The following is a 13,488-nucleotide window of genomic DNA, read 5'->3' on the forward strand; positions in this document are numbered from 1 at the left end:
CTTTCAAATAATTGCTCAATTTGTATGTTTGAAAGTTTATTCATTTGTATCACTCTACTAAACAGATAAAATTACACTGAAATCCACCCTAATGCTTTGCTTTATTTTTAGTTACCAGCAACAATACAATATGCTTAAGCAGGATGCTTGCGAGTAGGAATTTTACTTTCATGGGAGCTATTTTAGAACAAATAATCATATAAAGAAAGGAATTTCCACAACATTGTCACAGTAAGATTTATATTTTGGCAGAATCTCTCAATATTTAAAAGAAAATTTTATCATCAAGATTAATACCACCTTCTTAGAAATGAAATAGTTCAGAGAACACTAAATCTTATTGACGGCTAACTGCATATATAAGTATACTCATTTAAGTAGAACATTCCAAATTATATTTTAGTAGTTACCATATCTAAGAAATAAATACAATTTTTTTTCTAATTATGCTTTAGAATTAGGAAAAAGGAAACTTGTATAGCTTTATCTATCTGCCAAGTAAAATACAACATCAATTGTTTATTTTATATTGTCATGATTATCCCAGCTTTTAAATATAAATACGTAAGTAAATACTTTGGACACTGGTTCTCAAAGTTTAGTGGGAATAAGAGTCAATGAACTAACTGTCAGAAATGCAGGTAACTGTCCCCCACCTCTCCATGGTTTCTTGGGTGGATCAAGAACCTACATTTTAACAAATTATAGTTTTTCCTGTCTAATTTTTGAGCACAAAATGAACATATTTGCCTTAAAATTGAAATCTTATTTAATCTGAAAAGTATTTTTCACTTCTATTTTTAATAATCCAAGTTATTCTATGTAAGTGATTTTTGTACCATATATTGAGAAACATAATCTAATCTCATTTTTTAATTTCATTATAACAGAGCCTCCTAAAAATAAAAGTCAATTATTAATATGAAATGTGTTGTTCCCTATTAGATAATGAAGTTGGCTGTGAATGTTGAGTTTACCCTTTCACTACCATTTATGGTATGATATGAGTATATCACTTAATCTCTGTAGGTCTATGTTAGAAAAATATTTATATTATTCCATTACTTTCTGAAGTATATGGGATGATTCCTGATATACCATACAGCCATAGAAAATCTACTGAATATGGGAAGGGTGGAGGTGGAGAGGAGATCTTAGTTTAAGTGAAAGTTACAAAACATCCTCTCACAGTTTCCCAATTAGATGTTTATAAAATATTTGCCAAAAAAACTCACTTATGACACAAAATTCAAAACTCAAAAGTGTTTCAGAATCTCAGAAGGTTACTACTGAAGGGAAAATTTATAAAAGTGATTATAAAAATAACAATATGTGAGGTGATGGATATGTTAACATGATTATGATAATCATTCCACAATGTACATGTACAGCAAAATATCGCATCCCATACCTTAAATATATACCATATTTGTCAGTCACACCTCAATAATGTTGGAAAAAAAACAGTGTACTGGTGTATTTGTGGTCACTGTTACCTGCAGTAAAATGTGACAGATCAGTTTTTGTTTGTCTCTGCTTGTTGAATAGCCCTAGAAGAAAAGGAGCAATAGGGACCTGTGTGTGATTGGAAGGTTCCTGGAACTCTCCGCTACAAGTCAGCTGGGATTCAAGACAGGTTGTGACCTAGACTGATCACATCAATTTCCAGAACAGGCCTGCATGTTCAGCCTAGCAAGAGGAGCTGCAATACAACATCCTTACACAATATAATAAAAGATATTCACCAAACTGTTAAGAAAGGGATGATGGTAGACAGAGACTTTCAATTAAGTATTATTTGAAGTTTTAAGACAAACAAATTAGTACTGTAAAACTTCGAAATGAGAAATAACTATAACAATATTTATATTTATTAAAAAAACACTGTTCCTCAATAGATCAGCTGGAGAAAAACATAAGCATAACATTCACAATAGAGAAAATGCCATATTAAAAAATGAGAAAAAGTAGAAAAGCTATTATATTTATACTCTTAGGCTGAAAAAGGCCTTTTTAAAGTGAATATAAAATAAAATGAAAATGTTTGTATGGCAGAAAACACTGCAAACAAATTAAAAGACAATAAAGTACGAAATTATTTGCAATATACATAATGGATAAAAATGGACTAATATTCTTAAAATACTGCATGAATACTGGTGCTTCAATAGAAAGATGGACAAAGAAATTGAACTGAATATTAACGAAGAAGAAATATAAATAATACATATTGTATGATGGCAAAAGTGAAAGAAACTATAATTCTTTTCAATCCTGGTGGGAGTATAAATTTGAACATCTATTCAAGGAAAATGTGGTACTGCAGGTTGAAAGGCCTCTAATACATGCTACATTTAGATAGCCAATTCACTGCAGAATAAAATTTCCTATCCAAAAGAAGTGATATAATTCTGTCAGGTATATGTACAAATTCACTGTGCAGCTGTCTATATAATCATGAATATATAAAGCAATCTAGCAGACTGGGCACAGTGGCTCATGCCTGTAATCCCAACACTTTGGGAGGCCAAGGCAGGCAGATCAGGAAGTCAGGAGTTCAAGACTAGCATGACCAATGCAGTGAAACCCCATCTCTATTAAAAATACAAAAATTAGCTGGGCGTGGGAGTGTGCGCCTGTAATCCCAGCTACTCAGGAGGCTGAGGCAGGAGAATTGCTTGAACCTGGGAGGCAGAGGTTGTGATGAGCTGAGATCACAGCACTGCACTCCAGCCTGGGAAATAGAGTGAGACTCCCATCTCAAAAAAAAAAGCAACCTATATAGACAATAATAAAGAGTTGATGAGATAATTTATAGTAAAAACAGAAATTAGCACAGAAAGGAATGTAATAAAACTATAAGATGTTGATACAGAAGTATAACTTAGATATGCAAAGAGGTTCATGATATAGTCTACGACAAAGTAGGATACACAATTTATATACTACATACACACAGAGAAGGATCATATATACATTTAAAACATAATCTTTTCACAAAATAAAATTTATATATAGATTGCATATGTGTGCGAGTAGTGTTAAGAGTAAAAGATATGCAACATAAAAAAATAGTTATCTTCTCTGAATTACAGGATTAAGGTAATCATGCTCTTTATATATTTCTGTATTTTAAATTTTAAATGATGAACATATGTAACTTTCTATAACCAAAACAAAAGGTTTAAAATAGTCATACCTGAGCATTTTGGGAGGCCATATTATTAGCTCTCATTTTACCCTTTCATTTACTTCACTGCTCTTATTTCTGCATAGAGCATGCCTTTATATATTATTTAATTTATATTAATCATTGGCAAAAGTAGTCTATGACAGATAAATGAAATAAAAATGGCTTGAAGATTGAGCAATTAATTCACTTTTTCTCACTAGACTGTAATTATTATACTGGTGTGGAAGGAAAAGAAGCTTTAGTATCAAAAGACCCAGAAATACCTAATGTAAATGACGAGTTGATGAGCATAGCAAACCAGCATGGCACATGTATATCTATGTAACAAACCTCCACGTTGTGCACATGTACCCCAGACCTTAAAGTATTAAAAAAAACCATATTTCTATCTTTGCTACAGATCATATTTAACTGAGTAAGATTAGACTTCTCTCTTTCAACTTCATTTTACTCTGTAAAATGGGAATAACAATATCTTTCTCACAGAGCTTTTGTGGTGATCCAAATAGACATTGGATATACAAGTGTAATATGACTCTTGCAGCCACAGTGGAATTGTCATTACAACATCCTTAGAGAACAAAAGCACAGTACAGAGATTATCAGATGAATTGAAATTTTTACACCATTATTCTACCTCAGTACTGTCCAAGTTCTGGGGCAGTATTTCTTCAGATCTGTCTTCAGCATTTTCACTCTAAATGACTAGTAACCTAGGAAGTGAGCATTGTCACCTAACTGATAGGGTTGTTTAGTGAATATCTCAGTGAATAGTGACAGGACTGTTTACCACCTAACCATGGCACATTCACATTCACATTCTAGTTTGGAAGAATCTGAAGAGGTCCCAGTAAACTAGAATGAGTTCTGAGCCATGGACATACCAAAATCTTTCAAGTGGAAGTGTTATGCATATGAAAGTCAAGTTCCTTCCTAATGCTTTCTTGAGCCTTATGTACACCAATGTTTTCTAGAACATTGAGGTCATTTGTCTGAATATTAATATATTCCTTTATCTTTCAAAGGATTTGGTGCAGTTTAAAATAGAAAGTGCCTTACAAATGGATACTAAACTGTAATAAAAACTTCAACCAATGTAAAAGTTAATCTAATTTTGCATTCCAACTCGGATGGATCAGTTAGGAGGTACTAGTAACTACTAGTAATCGTCAGCATTTATGCATTAGCAAACAGCAACCTACATGATATTCCGTGGAGGAGTCTGAGATGCTATGGAAGCCAAAGCTGAGTGTGCAATGACAATGTCAGGGAGCTACAGAGAATCAGGAGTCATTCCCTTCCTTGATTATTCATATGCCTAAAAGGCATTCCCTTCTGACTTAACAGAAGGATGATACAAGATATCTCTTTCTGGGAGAAATTACAAGATGACAAAGAGTTTTGGGGCTTCTCCTGCACTCTATAACTCTCTTTGGTTATGAAGAGTCATAACGTGAGGTCAGCACGTAGGGGAGAATTGACAACTTTATGTTTTACACAGATAATAATTTTTTTTTTTTAAAAATAATTTTTCTCTTGCTTCTCTACTTTGACTAGGGGTTGTGCAGATGCCCATTAGGGAGAAGGCACAAGTGCATACAAGTTGTTCTACTTGTAATATCCCAGAGAGTCAGTAATAAGTGGGAAGCAGAAGAGGCATCTAAGATTAATACCATTCATGGTCCTTCAGATCTTTTGGTCAGTTATTTAATTAATTATTTATTTATTTATTTATTTTTGAGACATGGTCTTGCTCTGTCGCCCAGGCTGGAGTGCAATGGCACGATCTCGGCTCACTGCAAGCTCCGCCTCCCGGGTTCATGCCATCCTTCTGCCTCAGCCTCCTGAGTGGCTGGGACTGCAGGCGCCCACCACCATGCCCAGCTAATTTTTTGTATTTTTTAGTAGAGACGGGGTTTCACCGTGTTGGCCAGGATGGTCTCGATCTCCTGACCTTGTGATCCTCCCACCTTGGCCTCCCAAAGTGCTCGGATTACAGGTGTGAGCCACTGCGCCCGGCCTGGTCATTATTTAACTGGGTTAATATTGAGTTGTAAGGACACAATCCTTTTATCAGATAGATAATTTGCAAATACTGTCTTTCACTGTGTGGCTCATCTTTTCACTTTACAATGTCATTTGAAGTGTATAAATTTTTAATTTTGATAAAGTCCAATTCATCCAAAAAATAAATAAAATAAAATCTATAAAAATCTTTTTAAAATCTATAAAACCAATACCAACAGTCTCTTCAAATAACTATCTTAAGTTAATGACCATGTTATATATAAATGTGACACATTTAATAATTTTATGAAGTTGAAAATCACGTGGAAATGCATAGACTTGAATTATGAAAAATGTTCTTTTCCCTAGTAGCATATACTCATCAAATAACAATAATCAGAATTGAAATAATAGGCAAGAATAGATCAAAAGAAACATCTGATCACAATATAAGCCGAGTATCCTTATCCAAAATGCTTGGGATTAAAACTGTTTTGGATTTTGGATTTGTTTGTTTGTTTTTGAAATAGTTGTATTTTACTGGTTGAGCAACCCTAATCCAAAAATCCAAAATCCAAAATGCTTCAATGAGCATTTCCTTTGAAAGTCAAGTTAACACTCAAAAGAGTTTCATATTTTGGAGCACTTTGGATTTTGGAGTTTTGGAACAGGGATCCTCAAACTGTACCGTATTTTCATGAAGTAGCCACAAAGGGTCACAGGCAAGTCTGGTTACTTGTCCAATATATCTGTATTTTGGTGGAGAGAGGAAAAAAATAACCTAATATTCAAACTGGAAAACAAGGAATGTTTATAAATTTTAACCGTCCATATATCTTTAAAAGTTTATGAATTTTTTAACTGTCCATATACTATCTTTAAAAGTCTGACTCAAGTAATACCTCATATTTGAAAAAATGTACATTACAACAGATAATTTTATAAGGTAAAGCATAAGGAGGATTACTTGCTCAAATGGTCAGATTACTAATGTAAGAAATTTACTAAAATGTTTTAAAAGGAAATATTTATCATGTTATTCATTACATACATCATCTCTGTGTCCTAAGAAAACAAATAGTCAATTGGCATTAAGCTCTCATAAGGTAGTTACCAAAGTCAATAACTGCATACTACCATTAGCTGTTGAGTTATTCTTCCCCTAAAATAGCAAAGAAACTTGCATATTCTCATTCCTTCCTATTTAAAAATGGCAGTTGTATAACAGGTTAACTTGTAAGTTCTTTCATTTTCTTCAGCTATCTATGGTGGGCAAATTTGTACATTTTAAAAATACATTCTAATTATTTAAAAATACTTTCTTTTAAGCAAAAATTGGGTAAAGTGGCAGAATAAACAAAACTTTGGATTTGAGAAACCTTCCAATACATAGTTATAAAATTCACTTTTAAAATCCCCCTTTGATAGAGAGTCATCAAAATATGGACATTCAAACGTATCCTTCTAAGGAATAGAGATTTATAAATGTTTCACATAACCTCAGCAAACCATTTTACCTAATGTTTCAGCGAAGGTGTGAGAGTCAGGAGTCTTTCACCCTCAGGCCACCCATCATCCGTGTCTATACCAACCTGATATGCCACAGATAGGGAACCCTGGAATTAGATATTTAAATTTCAGCTTAATATTGGAAGTTTCTAATTGGAAATTTTAAATTTTAATGTTCAATTGAATTTGTGTCTGAAATGTTCTATCGCAAATGTTGAAAATAATACCATAATAGAGAATAGACTATTTTTATATCTATTAACAGCATAAAATCTTATTTTTTGTCACTTTTTTTAGTTTGTTACCTGTTTTAATTAAACAAAAAACAAAAAAAAATTATCAAAATCTAAGTAGGCTCTTAGGAAATTTTAAATATTCATTTACTCTCTAACATAATAGCAAAGTAGACAAAGTTACTTCTGTGCAATCAACACACTGGAAAACAAAGTACTTTATACGCACTGATTTCCTGCACTGAAAACTACTTGCTTGACTTTTCTGGAAGGGGATCCTCATTGATTTCACTTTGGCAAATGGCAAAATAACTTCAGAAATATGAATTCAAACCTTTTCCCCTATATGATTGCAAAAACAGTACTATGTAGGTGAAGCCAAAAATAACAAAATAACAAATGCAATTATTCACTGAATATTAAGGCAATTCCAAGGAACTAAAATTGATTACTTGAATATTCCAATATATAGAACAGTAGAGCAATGGTTCTCAAATCAGGGTTGATTTGCCAATGATAGATCCTCCCCCCACCTTCCAATCACACAGTCCCCTGTTGCTCCTTTTGTTCACTTTTCAGAATCATGGCACTAGTGAGTAGAGGCCAGGAATGCTGCTAATCATTCTACAAGGCACAGAACATTCCCCTACAAAAAAGGAATTATCCAGGCTAATGTGTCAATAGTGCCGCTATTGGGAAACCCTGCCATTAAGTCAGAGTGGGCCTTGTCAGATGCAATAATTTAGCTGTATAGGTCATTTATCAGCCTCTTAACACATCAGAAAGTTGAAATTTGCTTGAATTTCACCCTGTAAAATCACGTAGAAATGTCAGAATGAGTTAATGAATGAATCTAAAATACCTCTAGCAACTAGACTTAGTAAATGTTCTTAGGGAGACTTATTTATTGGCCAGGGTAATATATTATTTTCTTTTTACATAGGCATTTCTCAATAGTGTTCCTTTGTTTCATAAAGAGAAGAGAATGGAGCAGTTCAGACATAATATTCCTAGGTAAGTCAATATAAAACGTTTCAAAATTATTTTCCTTTGCTTGCCTATAATTTCAAAAACAACTTTATATCTTTTCCAGAAAGGTTTATTCATAAAATTCTTTTGAAATTAAAAAGTGCAATGTGTTATTAAAATATTTATGTTTCATAAAATTTCCTTTCTTCTTTGATATTTTTAAAATCGATGTATGTCAATGCTGTCTAGTATTAAATGTAGTATTAATATTAAAGATGCCATTTTGAAAAAAAAACCTTCTAATTAATGAATAAAGAGAACAAATCATGACTGTATGGTGTGATGAATTTTTACAAACTGAAAAAATCCCTATAATCATATCTAGATCAAGATACAGAACACTGACGACATCTTAGAAGCTATCTTTATTCTCATTTCTCTTCACAAAGTGTAACCAAGAATTGTTGACTTCTACCAACATAAGTAGTTTTCAGTTTTTCAATTAACATAAGTGAAATCCTATAGTATATACTCTTCAGTGTTTGAGTATTCTTCTTCCCAACCTTATCGTGTAAAGCAGTTGATTTCTCTGCTGGCTGATTTTCCATTACATGAACTACTGCAATTTATTAATCTAGTTTATTCTCTACATGTCTTTTAATGGACATAACATGCATTTTTATCAGTGGAGGGTGTATAAACAGAAATGGAATTGATGCAGAAATCAGGGCAGTGAACTAAATGAAAGGGTAAAATCAGAGCCAATAATATGGCCTCCGAAAATGCTCAGGTATAATTACTTAGAACATTTAGCTTTGGTTATAAAAAGTTACATATAATCATCATTTAAATTTTAAAATACAGAAATGTATAAAGAAGAGCATGATTACCTTAATCCTGTAATTTGGAGAAGATAACTTTTTTTGTGTTGCATATCTTTTACTCTTAACACTACATGCACACATATATGCAATCTATATATACATTTTGTGAAAAGATTATATTTTAAATATAGATGATCCGTGTGTGTGTGTAGTATATAAATTGTGTATCCTACTTTGTCATAATCATGAACCTCCTTTCATATCTAAGTTATACATCTGTATCATCATCTTATAGTTGTATTACATTCCTTTCTGTGCTAATTTCTGTTTTTACTATAAATTATCTCATCAATTCTTTATTATTGTCTGTATAGGTTGCTTTTTATATTCACTATTATAAAGACAGCTGCACAATGAATTCATACATATACCTGACAGAATTATATCACTTCTGTTGGATAGGAAATTTTATTCCAAAGTGAGTTGGCTATCTAAATGGAGCATATATTAAAGGCCTTTCAACTTGCAATACCACATCTTCCTTGAATAGATGTACACATTTATACTCCCACCAGAATTGAAAAGAATTATAGTTTCCTTCACTTTTACCATCATGCAATATGTAGTATTTATTTATATTTCTTCTTTGTTAATATTCAGCTCAAGTTCTTTGCCCATCTTTCTACTGAAGCACCAGTTTGTTTTTTCATTAGTATATTCATGCACTATTTTAAGAGTATTAGTCCATTTTCATCCATTATGTATATCGCAAATAATTTCCTATTTCATTGTCTTTTAATTTGTTTGCAGTGTTTTCTGCCATACACATATTTTCATTTTATTTTATATTCACTTTTAAAAAGGCCTTTTTCAGCCTAAGAATATAAATAATAATAACTTTTCTACTTTTTTTTTCATTTTTTTATAATGCATTTTCTCTATTGTGAACCATATGACTACGTATGTTGTTGGTTCTTTTTCTGGATTTTTGGATTTGTTTCATTGATCCTTTTATCTGACGTTATGATAAAACCATACTATAACAGCTTTATAATTACCCTTGATATTAAGCATATTATTTGGTGTATACCTGTGATAGCACAAATTTTGATAATATTATTGATACACAAAACTTTTTGCAATTTCATTTTCTTTTTCTATGACTAATTTCAATTATGCTTTTGAAAAAAACCTTGGGGGTACTTGATGGCATTAAATAATATATGTCAAATGCATAGCCTAGTACTGTACACGTTGACACTCAAAGATAGCTATAGTTAGTAATAGATGTAGTAGTGGAAATTATAGTAAACATGTCAGCAGTAATTATATTAATGAATATTCATTAAACTGTGTAATAGGTTCAATTCTCAAAGAATACTTTAATGTTTTCACTCACTTAAAACCTATATTCTTCGTGAAATCTAAATTTCCCCAATCAAATGTACACACCACTTAAAATAACACAATGCAGACCCAAAGATACACATCTAACACAATGTCTGACAGAGTTTTGAGTTTTCTAAGAGAGAACAAGCTTTGGAGGACCATACATGTATGGTATAAGATAACACTAAGAGTATGTGTTTTGGGCAATGATATACTTGTGCTTCAATCTTTCCTTCTCCAGATACTATCTCTACAACCTTTGAGGCTCACTTCCTCATTTGAAATATGAAGACTGCTGAAACAATGAAATGAGCTACTGTGAAATAAGGTATGTAAATAGCCCAGTGCTTGATTATACTAGGTTTCTGTCCCAAGTTCTTCTCAAGTTTATTTGTATTTTATTATTTTTTTCTTCCTTTTTTCAGTTAGGCTTGAGCTGAATTTATTATTATTATTTGAGGGAGATGAATTTTTTTTCTTCCTCTAATGTTTCCATTTACAAAGAAACCATTTATTTATTTGCCTGTACGTTTTATTTAATTATGTCCCTTTACACAGCAGAGTTAGAAATACGTTTTTCTACCTGCTGCAAGGAGTTATATGAAAGACCAGTATTATGCCAAACATGTGAGCCTTTTCTCAAATAAGTGCAATGTGTTCAGATGCAAGGTAATTCCAAGAAGAAGTCATCAGATTCCTTATTACTCCCCTAAAAGGACATCTCTTTAGGATCTGGAGGCCTGGATTATCAGGATCCATTAAGCCTGTTAGAAAAGGCTGAGTGAAAAGAGAGAGTCAAAAAAGAAAAAGAGGAGTATCAAGGGGGAAATATATCTGGAAAACATAGAGGAAATCAGGAAACAGAATAAAGTTTCAGAAACTGGGACTCATAATGTTTTACTGATTTTCAAAGTGATTATGATATGCCCACTCCTATGCAAGGTGCTGGCCAACACAAAAATCAACAGCTACCACCATTCCTTGACCTGTCTCATTTTGGCAAAGAATCAGTTGCATCTTGAGTTGAGACATTCCTAAGCCTCTTGTAGTCCAGAGCTCTCAAAGGCATGAACAAGCCTTTTTCTTAAAACAATCACAGCAAATACCATTCCATACATTTAAACACAAGGCATTATAGCCAAAAAGAAACAGCCTGTTTCCAGAGTATTTAAGGGTTTGCTGAGAGTGCCTTCAAGGGGTGGAAGATCAAAGTAAGGGATGTCACAGGAGCTAAAGTAAATGAAAACAGCAAATGAGATTAGAAGCCCACTCATGCTTTCCCCTCCAGCTCTGCTGTTGCTATTCCCGAAGTTCATGCTTTAATTACCTTGTTGTAGGAAATTACAGGTGAGACCAAATTGTTTTCCCTACAGCTGCTTCTCTCCCTCCCCATGCATCCACTACACACCAGCTGATCACTGTTCTTGAAGCATCGCTCTTATCTGATGCTTTCTTCCTCAAAGGTCTCTCCTGGTATCCTACCAACTAATGAATAAAGCTTATATATATTCTGGAAGTCCTAGGAAGTTTTTAAATAAATGTAGTTAGTGATAATAACAACACCCCAAAGCCTATAGTCCCCCATCTATAAAATGTAGATAATAAAACATACTTTGCAAAGCTATTGTGAGTATAAATATGATATTTGTAAAAATCATAAGAAGAAGGCAGGTATACTAGGAAGCCACTTGAATCTGATAAAATATTTTAAATAAATAGCAAAGTAGGGAAAATATGATTTTAAAATTTTTATTGAATGACTACTATGTGCCAAGGAATGCTACTTGTAAACAAGGTCTCTCCTTTCACAGAGTTTATAAGAGTTTATTTATTTTGAGAGCTAAGAATATTAATTATCAGCTCCTTAGAATTTGTTATTCCCAAAGAATTTGTGAATTTTGAGGCACACCTGATTTGTGTACTGCAATTAATTCCAGATAAATTTCTTGTTGCTTGCTTACATGCCTTTGGTTCTAAAGAATTCCAGATTAGTTACTAAAGTGGCAGGGCAGGGAATTTGTTGCTATGAAACAATGTTGAGTAAAACAAAGTTGAATTATTTAACCAGAAATACTGTGTCTAAAAAAACAAAAATTCAATTTTGCAATTTTACTAGCCCTTGAGCTGTTAAATTTCTCTGTTAAATGGATAACTAAAACCCATTTAAGAATTTATTTCAAAGCAGCGCCGGGCACGGTGGCTCATGCCTGTAATCCTAACACTTTGGGAGGCTGAGGCAGGCAGATCACCTGAGGTCAGGAGTTCGAGACCAGCCTGGCCAACATGGTGAAACCCCATCTCTACTAATAATACAAAAATGAGCCGAGGCGTGGTGGCGGGCGCATGTACTTTCTCCCTTGTAGTGTACCAGGCATATGGTATTCAGTGAAGAAATAAATGAAAGAAGAGGATTGTTATAGATAATTTCCTTTCATTTTTCATGTCATGAAGTAACTTTATAAATAATACTTTCCTGGCTGGGCATGGTGGCTCACACCTGTAATCCCAGCACATGGGAGGACAGCATGAGCCCAAGAGTTTGAGATCAGCAAGACCCCATCTCTATAAAAACAAAAAAACCCAAAATTAGACATATTGGTGCACCTCTGTAGTTCTAGCTACTTAGGAGGCTGAGGTGGGAGGATCACTTGAGCCCAGAAAGTCCAGGGTACAGTGACCTATGATCACACCATTGCATTCCAGACTGGGCAACAGAGTGAGACCCTGCCTCAAAAATATAATAATAATAATAATAATAATAATAATAATAATAATAAATAATATTTTCTAAATTCAAAGTAAAACATTTTTAAAAAATTAAAGGTAAGTTAATTACAATCTTCTTATAGTTACCCAAAAAGTAATTATTTATAATGCTGCATGCATTTGTTTTCTTACAGTATATAAAGTTTTATTTTAGAAGTTGTTCCCTGTTTAGGCCGAATCAAGAAATTTTAAAAAATTAACACAATTTTCTTTTTAGAGTGAACATTGAAAAAACAGTAAAACATTTTCATTTCAACTAATTATTTTTATATTTAAACTCTTCGACCAGATTAAGTCAATGGTAGGATAGGAAATTCACATTCCTTTAATCTGAATCTTTTTCTCTATTTTATTTTCACAGTCAATTACAATCAAATATGAAGAGTCAACTATTAGAAAAGTTTTTAAAATCCTATCTCACTAAAACAGAATGCATCAAAGAAAGAAGAAAATAAAGAAGGAAAGAAGAAAGGAAGGAAGGAAGACATAAAGCCTGATTCAAAGTGATTTTATAAAAAGTAACAGAAGTTTTTATTAATGTAAATATTCATTTGTGAAAATTATATTAATGAAGACCCCCTTCACTGTGTATTTTTAA

The 13,488-nt window shown here is 32.7% G+C and overlaps 1 protein-coding gene across 1 annotated transcript in view; it reads right to left on the reverse strand.

Annotated features, from left to right (window-relative positions):
• Positions 1-13,488, reverse strand: part of VEGFC (vascular endothelial growth factor C) — a 146,782-nt gene that overhangs the window by 46,307 nt on the left and 86,987 nt on the right. The gene's annotated exons all lie outside the window — the stretch shown is intronic.

Source organism: Pan paniscus, chromosome 3 (assembly GCF_029289425.2).
Source record: "Pan paniscus chromosome 3, NHGRI_mPanPan1-v2.0_pri, whole genome shotgun sequence".
In the NCBI taxonomy this organism is placed as follows: Eukaryota; Metazoa; Chordata; class Mammalia; order Primates; family Hominidae; genus Pan; species Pan paniscus.